At 38.1% G+C, this 13,861-nt stretch overlaps 1 non-coding gene across 1 annotated transcript; it reads right to left on the reverse strand.

The window, feature by feature from the left end:
• Positions 1-7,434: 7,434 nt before the first annotated feature.
• LOC121210149 (small nucleolar RNA R71) lies at positions 7,435-7,541 on the reverse strand. Its single transcript, XR_005905277.1, has one exon. It is a non-coding gene; the product is annotated as a small nucleolar RNA R71 (small nucleolar RNA).
• Between the last annotated feature and the right edge of the window lie 6,320 nt (positions 7,542-13,861).

A 13,861-nucleotide genomic window follows, 5' to 3' on the forward strand; every position in this document is an offset into this window, starting at 1 on the left:
ATAGAGGAAAATGTGGGCTAGTATGAGTTTATAATACATTTGGCTAGGCTCGAGTAACCAAGGAATTGCATGTATTTCATTTTACGAGCTTAGGGACTAAGTTGTAAAATTTTGAAATGTTAGGGCAAAATGGTTATTTTACCGGGTGTGAATTTTAGGTCCGAAATAAATAGCATGAGGTATTAATAATTTATTTTTACTGATATAGACCCTGAAAAACTGATTTCAGAGATCGATCGTGGAAAATGAAAGGTTTCGGAATAACTAAAATACGAACCTGAACAATTACTAGGTAAGTTGGTGGAACTCGAATGTAAACTATCTTTAAATACATTAAAGATGTATGTACACTCATGAATTATAATAGTAATATTTATTGTATGACAACTCATGAACTATTAATGTTATGATGAAATGTCCCGGTTGAATAAAAAGGTATGTCTGATCGATTACTCGAAAATGAAATAATGGTATAAAGGATCTAGCCCAGGCAGGTGATCCTATAGTGATCTAGCATTCCGAAGAATATGTGTGCTTTGACGGATTTAGGCCGGAATGGTAATCCGAATAGGATCTGAATTTAGCCTGGACTAGTAATTCTGACTTGAACTCGTAGGAGTATATGTCATTGTACGGGATTTAGCCTGGACTGGTAATCCCGACATTACTCTGTGAGTTATGTTTCACGAGAGAGCATATTTAAAAGATCACTTGCATTAATTGATGGTAAACGTGATATCCATCAAGATTCTAAGAAATTCGACGGGATTAAAATGTTAAATGGGAATAGACATGTTTGAATTGATGAGCTCATCTATGAAGGATGTTGCATTGTACTGGCATGAGACTAACTTGATGGTTGAGTACATGTGATAGGAAATTTTACTATGAATGTTTGGCCTGAATGTCTTATATGGTTGCATGCTAAGTAACCGGTAAGTTTACTTCCCGTTATCAGGACTTACTAAGCATGTTAATGCTTACCCCTTCTCTTTTCCTTGTTTTACAGAGTTTGTGGACTTGTGAAGATTGGAAGACGATTAGAGCATTGTCAACACTATCAACTTGTCTTGCGTTGGTATATAGATACTTTATTTTATTTCAATGGCATGTATAGGTTTTGGTTATTTTGTGATATGTGTCATTGGTTGGCCTATGGAAAGGCTTAAATATTAAACTTATTCTTTTTTGTATATGGCCATAAGACATGGCTCATTTTTACGTAGGCTATGACCTACTAATTGTGCTTGTTTGTGGTTAAATGTTCTTGTGATGATTAAATGTGGTATATTATAAATAGACATATGAAATGTGGGCAAATCACTTGGGATTATTAGGTCATAATTGGCAATGAGTTAAACAATGACCCAAGTCTAAATGTGTTTTTAAATGTGATGGAAATCCTAAATACAAAGAGGAGAAATTAGCATGTACATAACCGATGAGATGAGTTTAGCATGCAATAGACCATTTATGGTAGTACTCGGACATATTTAGCCCATGTTAAACATCATTGAGGTTCACGAATATGAATGGTTATAGAGGGTGACCATTGGCTTAGATTTGTAGCCTCCAAAAGGGTCCACACGGATAGACACACGGATGTGTGTCTAGGCTGTGTGTGAGACACGGTCAGCCCTATGGGCGTGTGGTATGGCCGTGTATCTCCTGCACCTAAAATTTTTAGGTCAGAATGCATGGTAGTAAAAACACGGGTAGAGACACGGCTGTGTGTCTCGACCATGTGGAGGACACCGCCTAGCACACAGGCGTGTGTCTTGGCCATGTTTCCTTAAATGCATAACGTCATAAGCAGAAAGATCAAGTTTTTGGGCACGGGCAACAACACGGTCGTGTCTAAGCCGTGTGAATGACACGGGCCAGGGACATGGGTGTGTGCTCGGCCTTGTGAGAACCCCTATAGGTTCAAAATGAGAAATAAATTCAATTAATTCCACATGAGTAAGGGATACGGGTGTGTCCCAAAGCACACGGGTGTGTGCATTGCCTCCACACGGGCGTGTGAGGCTTAACCTAGGAAATTTTCCAAAAAATTTCTTAAGTTCTCGATTTAGTCTCGAACCATTCTCAATGTATATCTTGGGCCTCGAAGGTCCATAATAGGGACATTATGAATATGATTGGTTTTAATTTGGAACAAAATTTTATAGCCTAAAATTTTCCTGAAAATGTCATGTTCGTGCACAATAATGCCCTGTACCTTGTCCTGATCTCAGGTACGGGTAAGGGGCATTATATTTAGTGGTATTAGAGCTACGGTTTAGTCAGTTCTAGGACTAACGTAGCATATGTCGAGTATATCTATACATGCCATTATACAAGTTATGATAGTGTGACATCTCCTAACCATTTTTAATTGTATTTGAATATAGTAAATGTCTTCCAATCAAGCTTAAGATGAGTCTGAGGGAGCCGAGAGCCATGCTCCAGCTTCCATTCAACGAGCTACTACTAGTAGTAGTAAAAGGCCTATGTTTGAAGGCCGAGAAGAGGCAAGAGCTGTCTTCTTTGAAATGATGGATGAATGGTTTAGGGATTATTTGAGAAACCACACCAATATACAAAGACCTCCTCCATCCCCTGCTCGACCTGAAGGAGAAGTGCCGCAAGGTGTGGTACCCATGAGAATTGGTAAAACCCCTGTAGACAAACTTAGGAAATATGGAGCCAAAGAGTTTTGGGCCACAATTGATAACGATCCAGAACGTGCCAAATTTTGGCTTGAGAATACCATGAGAGTTCTCGATGAACTATCTTGTACTCCTGAGGAAAGTTTGAAATATGCGGTATCGCTATGGAAGGACACTACATACCATTGGTGGAAGACCGTATCCTCCGTAGCACCGAGAGAGAGTATCACATGGGAATTATTTCAAGCGAAATTTAAGAAGAAGTATATCAGCCAAAAGTTCTTGGACTAGAAGTAGAAGGAGTTCCTGGAACTCAAACAAGGAAACAGAACCATGTCAGACTATGAAAGAGAGTTCGTGAGACTAAGTCAGTATGCAAGTGACTGGGTCTAATTAGAGGCTGAAATGTGTAAGCGCTTCGAAGAAGGTCTGAATGAATAAATCAAACTGTTAACTAGAATTCTTCAAATAAGGGAGTTGGCTACCTTAGTCGATCCAGCCAAGAAGGCTGAGGAACTGAATAATGAAAGAAAGCGAGCAAAGAGAGAAGCTATAGCTTCGAGTAAGAGATCTAGTGGCAGAACGTATTCCTTTCCTACAAAGAAATCGAAGAGTCAACAAGAATGCTCCATTGTATTGGTGGGATATTCGGACAAAACAAGAAGCTCTAAATGACACAATCCAAGGTCTTCCTCCCCTAAGGTAACTAGTGTGGGGAGTGTAGATGATCCAAAGTTGAGACGTAAGAGCTGTAACAAGTTTCATTTAGGGGAATGTCGAATGAAGAGTGGGACATGTTTTAGATGTGGTTCCCTTGACCACTTCCTTAAAGACTGCCCGGAACGAGCCGATAAAGAGGTGGATTTAACCCCAAAGTCTAATGTTCCTAATCCTCGAGGTAGACCACCACGACATCTTGGAAGTGCAAGTGGTAGTCGATCTGCTACCAAGGACACGACTGCAAAATCAGAGGCTCGAGCCCCGGCAAGGAGTTATGCGTTACACGCTAGAGAGGAAGCTTCAACTCCCGATGTCATTACAGGTACATTTTCTCTTCATAATACTCATGTCCTTGCCTTAATTGATCCAGGATCGACCTATTCCTACATATGCATTAAATTGGTGTCTAGAATGAACATGTTTGTGGAATCAACGGAATTTGTAATTAAGGTGTCGAACCCTCTAGGCAAGTCGGTATTAGTAAATAAAGTTTGTAAGAATTGTCCTTTGACGATTCAAGGACATTGTTTTTCGGCAAATCTTATGCTTTTGCCATTTGATGAATTTGATGTAATACTTGGTATGGATTGGTTGACCGTCCATGATGTGATAGTAAATTGCGGTAGCAAGTACATGGAATTAAAATGTTCAGATGGTGACTTTCTCCGGGTTGATTCGAATGAGTTGAATGCACCGCCAGCTATGATTACTTCAATTATGGCTCAAAGGTATATGAGGAAAGGATATGAAGCTTACCTTGCATTCATATTGAATACTAAAGAATCTAAATTGAAGATTGAGTTGGTACTGATAGTCCATGAATATCTGGACGTGTTCCCAGAAGAGTTACTAGGGTTACCTCCTGTTAGAGAGGTGGAATTCTGTATTGAGTTAGTACCAGGAAAGATGCCTATTTCTATTGCTCTGTACAGAATGGCCCCTACTGAGTTGAAGGAGTTAAAATCACAGTTGCAAGAATTGACTGACAAAGGTTTTGCAAGACCAAGCTCTTCACCTTGGCGTCCTCCCGTTTTATTCATGAAAAAGAAAGTGGATCGATGAGGTTGTGCATAGACTACAGATAACTCAATAAGGTGACTATTAAGAATAAATATCCCTTGCCTAGGATTAACGACTTGTTCGATTAGTTGAGGGGAGCCACCATATTTTCAAAAATAGATTTGAGATCCAGCTACTACCAGTTACGAGTTAAGGAGGCAGATGTGCCTAAGACTGCCTTCAGGATGAGGTATGGTCACTATGAGTTCCTTGTCATGCCTTTTGGTCTAATAAATGCCCTAGCTGTGCTTATGGATTTAATGAATCGTGTATTTCGGTCGTACTTGGACAAGTTTGTAGTAGTATTCATAGATGATATTTTGATCTATTCCCAGAATGAGTCCGAACATGCTGAACATTTGAGGACTGTTTTACAGACTTTACGGGATAGGCAACTCTATGCTAAGTTTGGCAAGAGTGAGTTTTGGCTTCAAGAAGTCAGATTTCTTGGTCATATTGTTTTGGGAGATGGCAACCGAGTTGATCTGACTAAAATTTCTGCTATTGTTGAGTGGAAGCCGCCAAAGAAAGTAGCAAAGGTTAGAAGCTTTTTGGGCTTAGCTAGTTATTACCGACACTTTGTGAAAGGATTTTTGATGTTTGCAACTCCCTTGACGAGGTTACTGCAAAAAGATGTTAAGTTTGAATGGTCGACGAAATGTTAGCAAAGTTTCGATAAATTGAAGACATTAATGACAGAAGCTCCAGTTTTGGTACAACCCAAACTGGGAAAAGAATTTGTGATTTACAGTGTTGTATCCTTAAATGGACTGGGTTGTGTGCTTATGCAAGAGGGCAAAGTGATAGCATATGCCTCGAGGCAACTGAAGCCACACGAGAAAAATTATACAACTCATGACTTGGAGTTAGCTGCTATTGTATTTGCCTTAAAAATTTAGAGACACCATTTGTATGGTGAAACTTGCCGTGTATTCACCAATCATAAGAGTTTGAAATACTTGATGATTGATAAACAATAAATTATACATTTTTCCCCATGTTTAACGCATTTTCTGGATGATTTTCCATTAGAATGGGTGAATTCGATGCTCCTAATGCTTTAATTTCATGTTTTATACTTAAGATAGTATAGGAGAGCTAAAGGAACGAGAAACGGGCCAAAAACGGAGAAAATGAGCCAAAGTATGAAATCAACATGGCCTGGACCTCCTCACATGGGCAAACCACACAGCCGTGTCAATTTGGCAGGCTCGAACATGGCCTGAAGTAATCGAACACGGACGTGTGCCACGGGCGTGTCCCTGGCGAGCCCAAGTTGAGTCCAATATGAAAAAGGCCAATTTTGAGGGCTTTTAGGCATTCCAAAGCCTATAAATAAACCCTAGAGGAGGAGGAAAAGCAGGCGGAGAAGAGGGGGTAAGGAATTACTCCAAGGAAGTCGATTGATCCATCTCAGAAGCTGGATTCATCATCAAGACTGAAGATCTCTCCTCAATTTCCCTTCGGGAGTTTCGGGTTTTCTTTATATTTTGTATTCTTTATTCTTCTAAGATGTTTTCTTATTTAGTTATGAACTAAAACCCTTAAATACCTAAGGGGAATGAAACCTAAGACGAATCTTGTTATTATTTTCTGCATCGTATGATAAATATTTAACTTGTTCTTAATTCTTATTTTAATATCCCAGAATACTGATTCAAGACAAGCTCTTATTCAGAGGAGGAATAGACCCTATCTAAGAGTACATTTGCCATAATTAAGCGGAGTTGATTGCGTGCCTAGACATAAGGTGACAAGATTTTGTCGGATTAGGGTGAAACCTAATAAGGGGATCCATAGATCGAGTAAATGCAACCCTAGAGTGTTAATTAGAGAAAAGTCTCGGTTATTCAATCTAGGGATTAGACGTTATTAGTCTTGAATAGGGATAATAACATAACTTAGGGATCTCTATGGAACAAGTTGAATGAATAAATCGTCCGATTAGGAGCCAGAATAACAAGTAAAGTCTAGGTGGATTTTTCCTTAGGTATTGTCTTAAGTCAATCGATTTTTCGCAAAAGCAATTCCCCAATTCTTTTCTCTGTGCATTCTTAGTTTAGATAATTAGTTAATTAAATCAAAACCTCTTTATTTTTAGGCTAGATAATAAAAAGACAGTTATTACTAGTACTCTTAGTTCCTTTGGGTTCGACAATCCGATCTTGCTAAAACTATACTACTGTTCGATAGGTACACTTGCCTACATCGCGATAATAGTTAGTTCAAGAACGAGTAATTATAAATATTTAAAACCTATCACGAAACCTCACGATTATATTTTTGGCACCGTTGCCAGGGAACTAAGATATTAGGAACGCTCAATTTTTATTGCTTTATTCATTTATTTTTCTTGCAATTTAATTTAATTTTATTATTATTATTATTTATTAACCTACTATTTCTTTCTCTTGGCAGGTTTTTATAGTTTATGACTAGAAGAAACCCGTTAGGGCCACTACTTTTTGACGAAGAAATCGATCGCACAGTTCGTAGAAACCAAAGAGAAATAAGGCGAAGCTTAAGATACACGGAGAATGAGCAAGAAGACGATGCTCAGCCCCCAACCGAAGAGATGGCTGAAAACCAAGGCAATCAGCTACCTCCTGCAATTGCGATAAATCAAAATCCTACTCCACGCACTATGTATGATTATGCTAAATCTTCTTTAACAGGAACTGAATCTAGCATAGTTAGACCTGCTGTAGCTGCAAATACTTTTGAATTAAAACCTAACACTATTTAGATGATACAACAATTTGTTCAATTTGATGGTTTGCAGGATGAAGATCCCAATGTTCACTTGGCAAACTTTATGGAATTTTGCGATACATTTAAAATCAATGGCGTTTCTAATGATGCCATTCGTCTTCAGTTATTCCCTTTTTCATTAAGGAACAAAGCTATACAGTGGTTGAACTCGTTACCACGAGGGTCAATTACTACTTGGGAACAAATGACCGAAAAATTTTTACTAAAAGATTTTCCGCCGGCTAAAATGGCTAAATTACGTAATGATATCTCTTCTTTTGTGTAGATGGATTTAGAAACACTCTACGATGCATGGGACAGATACAAGGACCTTTTGAGAAGATGCCCCCACCATGGGTTACCGCTTTGGCTATAGGTTCAAATGTTCCATAATGGCCTGAATCCTTCGACTCGACAAATGGTTGACGCAGCTGCTGGCGGAACCATCAATAATAAAACACCTGAAGATGCCTATGAGTTTATAAAGGAGATGTCACTGAATAATTATCAGTGGCTAGTCATGAGGACAAAGCCAACGAAAACAGCTGACGTTTATAACGTTGATTCGGTCACCATGCTCTCTAATCAGGTAGAACTCTTAAATAAAAAGATTGATGGTTTTCTTAGTTCTTCACAGGTTCACCTAGTAATGAAGTGCGAATCAAGTGGAGATGGAACAAACCATTCAGAATATCAACCTTATGGCCACAGCATGGATAACAAGCAATTAAACTGCATGGGTAATAATCCTCGACCTTAAAACAATCCTTATAGTAACACTTACAATGCAGGTTGGAGGAACCATCCCAATTTTTCCCGGGAAGGCCAAGGAAATCAAAGACCACAACATCCTCTGGGTTTCCAGCAACTACTCTACCAACAGGAAAAGAAGCCAAACCTTAAAGAGATGCTCTCAAAGTTTATATCGGTGTCAGAAACTCGTTTCCAGAACACCGAGACAGCACTTAAGAATCAACAAGCATCGATCCAAGGGCTCGAAACTCAGATAAGCCAACTATCCAAACTGATCTCGGAAAGACCACTAGGAAGTTTACTTAGTAACACGAAATCAAGAGAGCATGTCAAAGCAGTTACACTAAGGAGTGGGAAAGTGTTAGCGGAATTTGACAAAAAGTTAGTGCAAGAAGCCGTGGAAAGCGAAATGAGGGAAGAAAAACCCAAAAATAATGACAAACCAGTGCCAGAGGAATATAAACCACCAGTTCCATATCTAGCAAAATTGAAAAAAGATCGCATTGATGCACAATTCAGTAAGTTTCTTGAACTTTTTAAGTAATTACATATCAACTTACCTTTTGTTGAAGCCATCTCGCAGATACCTACCTACACAAAATTTTTGAAGGAGCTTCTAACAAATAAAAGGAAGTTTGAGGACTTATCTATAGTAGAACTCAACAAGGAGTGCTCAGCCATACTCCAAAATAAGCTGCCAACTAAACTAAAAGATCCAGGAAGTTTTACTATTCCTTGCTTAATTGTTAGTCAGAATGTTGAAAAAGCATTAGCTGATTTAGGCGCTAGCATTAATTTGATGCCATATAAAATGTTCAAACAACTTGGTCTTGGGGAACCTAAACCTACTAGGATGAGTATTCAATTAGCCGATAGATCTGTTAAATATCCTAGGGGTATTATATAAGACGTACTCGTAAAAATAGATAAATTTATATTCCCTGTTGATTTTGTTGTTCTTGACATGGATGAAGATGTAGAAGTACCCTTAATTTTAGGGTGCCCATTTCTAGCCACTGCTAGAGCTGTAATCGATGTGGGTGATGATAAATTGGTACTTAGAGTAGGTGATGAGGAGATTATCTTTAAAATTTACGATGCTATGAGATTCTCTAGGGAATAGGATAATTCATGTTATTTTATTGACTCTATTGATCATATTACTCAAGACTCTTTTCAGGAAATTATACAAGAGGAGATGACAGAATTGTATCTAGCTCAAGGCGAGGAGACAGGTGAGGAACCTAATGACCATTCGTTAAGACAAGTAGAATATGAGGGAATTAAGATAAACGATGAACTAAAGCAAAAACCCTCTATTGAGGAGCATCCCAAACTAGAACTTAAACAATTACCAAACCACTTAGAATACGCATTCCTTGGAAATAATTCTACATGACCAGTTATTATTGCTTCTAACTTACAACCCAAGGAGAAAGAGGAATTAATCCAAGTATTAAAAGAACATAAAAAGACCATAGCTTGGAAAATTTCTGACATTAAAGGAATTAGCCCTTCTTTTTGCACCCATAAAATTTTGATGGAAGATGAATACAAACCGTGTGTGCAAGCTCAAAGACGTCTAAACCCCAACATGAAAGAAGTTGTAAAAGTCGAGGTAATAAACTTCTAGATGTTGGAATTATTTATCCTATTTCTGACAATTCTCGGGTAAGTCCAGTGTAGGTTGTCCCCAAGAAAGGAGGCATGACGGTTGTGACCAACGAGAAGAATGAATTAATCCCAACAAGAATAGTCACAGGATGGAGAGTTTGCATAGACTACAGGAAATTGAATGATGCTACAAGAAAAGATCACTTCCCCTTGCCATTCATTGACCAAATGTTGGAAAGATTATCTGGACACATGTATTACTGCTTTCTAGACGGACTCTCTGGTTACTTCCAAATGCCAATAGCTCCGAAGATCAAGAAAAGACGACATTCACATGCCCATATGGTACGTTCGCTTATCATAGAATGCCTTTTGGATTATGTAATGCTCCTACCACTTTTTAGCGTTGTATGATGGCCATATTCGACGAACTCGTAGAAGATATCATGAAAGTATTTATGGATGATTTTTTGGTATTCGGTAACTCTTTCCATCTCTACCTTAAAAATTTAAAACGAGTCTGAATAAGATGTGAGGAAATAAACCTAGTGCTGAACTGGGAGAAATGTCACTTCATGGTTCAAGAAGGTATTGTGTTAGGGCATAAAATTTCTAGTAAAGGGATTGAGGTGGATAAATCTAAAATAGAAGCAATCAAAAAATTACCACCTACTAGTTCGGTTAAGGCTATTAGAAGCTTTTTAGGACATGCTGGTTTTTATAGAAGATTTATTAAGGATTTTTCTAAAATAGCTAAGCCTTTAACTAAATTGCTAGAAAAAGATATACCTTTTAACTTCGATCAGGAATGTTTAGAAGCATTTAATACTTTAAAGGATAAATTAATTAATACTATAATCATAATTGCACCTGATTGGAACTTGCAATTTGAACTAATGTGTGATGCGAGTGACATTGCAGTAGGTGCAGTATTGGGACAGCGAAGAGACAAGCATTTTCAACCTATCTATTATGCCAGTAAAACCTTAATGGCTGCACAAGAAAATTATACTACTACGGAAAAAGAGTTGCTAGTTATGGTTTTTGCATTTGATAAATTTCGATCATATCTCATATTGTCTAAAGTTGTTGTTTACACTGACCATTCCGCCCTTCGCTACCTTTTAACTAAAACTGATGCAAAACCTCGACTCATTCAATGGATTCTCCTACTGCAGGAATTCAACTTGGAGATTCAGGATAAGAAAGGAGCTGAAAATCTCATGGCTAATCATCTTTCCAGGCTTGAGAAATTCAATACCGAAGAACTAGATGACGTTGAAATAAATGATTCATTCCCTGAAGAACAATTTTTCGTTATATCTAACTCCGAGGTACCTTGGTTTGTAGACATCGTGAATTTTTTATCTGCTAACATTATCCCAAAAGGGTTAACACACCAGCAAAAGAAGCGATTTTTAATGATGTGAAAAATAACTTTTGGGACGACCCATTTCTATTTCGCAGATGTGCAGATCAAGTCAGTAGAAGATGTGTTACAAGATCAGAAACATCAAAAATATTAGAACACTGCCACTTAGGGCCAACCGGCGGACACTATAGTGGAACTAAGACCGCACACAAAATACTTGAATTAGGTTTTTATTGGCCTTCGTTATTCAAAGGCGCTATCATGTATGTTACTTCATGTGACAAATTCCAACAGACAGGTAACATATCTAAACATGATGAAATGCCTCAAAACTATATGCTTTCATGTGAAATATTTGACGTTTGGGGTATCGATTTCATGGGCCCATTCCCTAGTTCATTTGGGAATAAATACATCTTAGTAGCAGTTGACTACATGTCCAAATGGGTAGAAGCCCAAGCTCTATCTGCTAATGATGCTAGAGTGGTAGTACGTTTCCTTAAAAACTCTTCTCGAGATTCAGAACACCTAGAGCAATTATCAGTGACAGGGGCACTCATTTTTGTAATACCCAATTTGAAAAAACCCTTAAAAAATACGGAGTTCATCATAGAACAACCACCCCATACCATCCTCAAACTAATGGACAAGTTGAAGTAGCAAATCGAGAAATCAAAAGGATCCTTGAAAAAACAGTAGAATCAAACAGAAAAGACTGGGCAATGAAAGTAATGATGCCTTATGGGCTTACAGAACTGCTTTTAAGACTCCCATTGGGACATCACCTTACTGACTTGTTTATGGAAAACGTTTTCATCTACCATTCGAACTAGAGCATAAAACTTTTTGGGATATTAAATTTCTAATCCTTGATCCCGAACTTGCAGGAAAAAATAGGTTGATGTAGCTGAACGAGCTTGATGAATGGCGAGCCAATGCATACGAAAATTCACGCCTATACAAGGAAGTAACAAAGCGGTGCTATGACCTTCGTTTAAAGCAATGAAAACAATTTGAAGTTAGAGATCTCGTCTTACTATACAACTCAAGACTCAAATTGTTTCCCGGGAAACTAAAATCACGATGGTCAGGACCCTTCGTAATTCAATCTGTTCTTCCATATGACACAATAGAGGTAAGTCACCCATCATACAGTACTTTCAAAGTAAATGGACACCGTCTCAAACTTTATAATGGTGAGAATTTTAAAGTTGATGGAGAGGAGCTACGACTCCACAAACGACCCTGTATAAACCAACAAGGTAGCAGTTGAGATTAGACTATAAACAAGCGCTTCTCGGGAGGCAACCCGAATACTAACGGTTTTAAATTATTTACATTTCAAGTTTTAAACATTTAGGTCACTAACAGAGTACTTAAAGCACAGGTTCCCAACTCCACACGGCCTAGAACACGGCCGTGCTTAAGGCCGTGTGACCAACACGGATAGAAACATGGCTGTGCGATATGGCCGTGCAGAAACTGGGTAGATGATTTCCCCAAACACGGGATGCGATAAAATGCCACGGTCGTGCGACATGGCCATGGTCGAATCTGCCAAATAAACACCGGCGTCCGACACGCCCGTGTCTAGCACCTGTTGGACAACACTGTCAGAATGACACGGGTGTGCGAAAACGTACACGACTGTGGGAGAAGCGAACCACGCCAGACGCGACCGTGCGGCATGATCATGTAGCCACACGGCCTATAAACACGGGCGTGCGAGAAGGCCGTGTGACGACATCACAATTCGCGATGAACACGGACAGGACACGAACCATAAGGGCGTGTGCACCGGCCGTGCCACTTGAAAAATTAGAATAATTATCTTATTTTATTTTTCTTTCATTAAGTTTTTAAGATTCATTTGTTTTCCTTTTTAAAACGGCTTACCTTCAGAGTCAAGCTTGCTATTCAGAGTTATCTCTAATACTGATCTCGTCAATCCAAGAATATCATCCATTCTTAATATAGGAAGTTTCACTTCTCTCCCTATCTTATTTTTATACGCTAATATCTATCTTTGTACATTGAGGGTAATGTACATCTTAAGTGTGGGGGGTGTTTATTTCATTATCAGAAAAATCCCTGAATGATTGCCTTGTTCTCTTGAAAAGCTTTCATATCATATTTAGGACAAATTTTAATTGATTTATGATTTTGATTGATATATCTTGAATTAAAACATAGACATTTATGCATTGATTATTTATACTTTAAGACATTAGAGAATCAAGCATGATGAGTTGATTTTTAAGAATTTAAAATTATAGGTTATTTCCCCAAGTCTAGGTATTACTTTGAATTGGAATTCAAGAGTCTAAATATCAAAAAGCCATAATTTTTGTGAGATTTTTGGGCCTTTTGAGCATTATTAATCCTTTTATGCTCACTTTTATTATTGCTTTGAGTGCGTCAGTATTGAACTGTTATTTTAGAACTTGCTTGATTATGCATGACAAGACCACACCATTTGATTTGATATATCAAAATGATCAAGGCACTTAGGATTAACCCACTCATGCAATGAAAAGCCTACCTCCACGATTAACCCCTAATAAACCCCCTTGAGCCTAACATGCCATTCCTTGTATTAACCTCAATATTAACCCTTAACCTATTATTGTTGAAATCTCCTAAATTAATTTGATTCTTATTTTTGTCGAGATTTGAGTTGAAGAAATTGCTTAGCTATGTCTTGTTTGTAATAAGTTAGTCTATGATTATTTAACTTGTTCTTAAAAAAAAACTATGTATACATATCTATAATTTCATATTCCGAGAAGAAGCTCTGTTGTACGCAAGTGAAGATTAACTCTTTTTCTAGTTAGGCAATTTTTCAATTTAATCTCGATTCTAACCCTTTATTTCAGCTTGTGACCAAACCCCCTAACCAAGCCTCATTACAACCCTCTAAAGACATTTTGATTGATGTATC

The sequence above is a fragment of the Gossypium hirsutum genome, chromosome A11 (assembly GCF_007990345.1).
Source record: "Gossypium hirsutum isolate 1008001.06 chromosome A11, Gossypium_hirsutum_v2.1, whole genome shotgun sequence".
Taxonomy (NCBI): domain Eukaryota; kingdom Viridiplantae; phylum Streptophyta; class Magnoliopsida; order Malvales; family Malvaceae; genus Gossypium; species Gossypium hirsutum.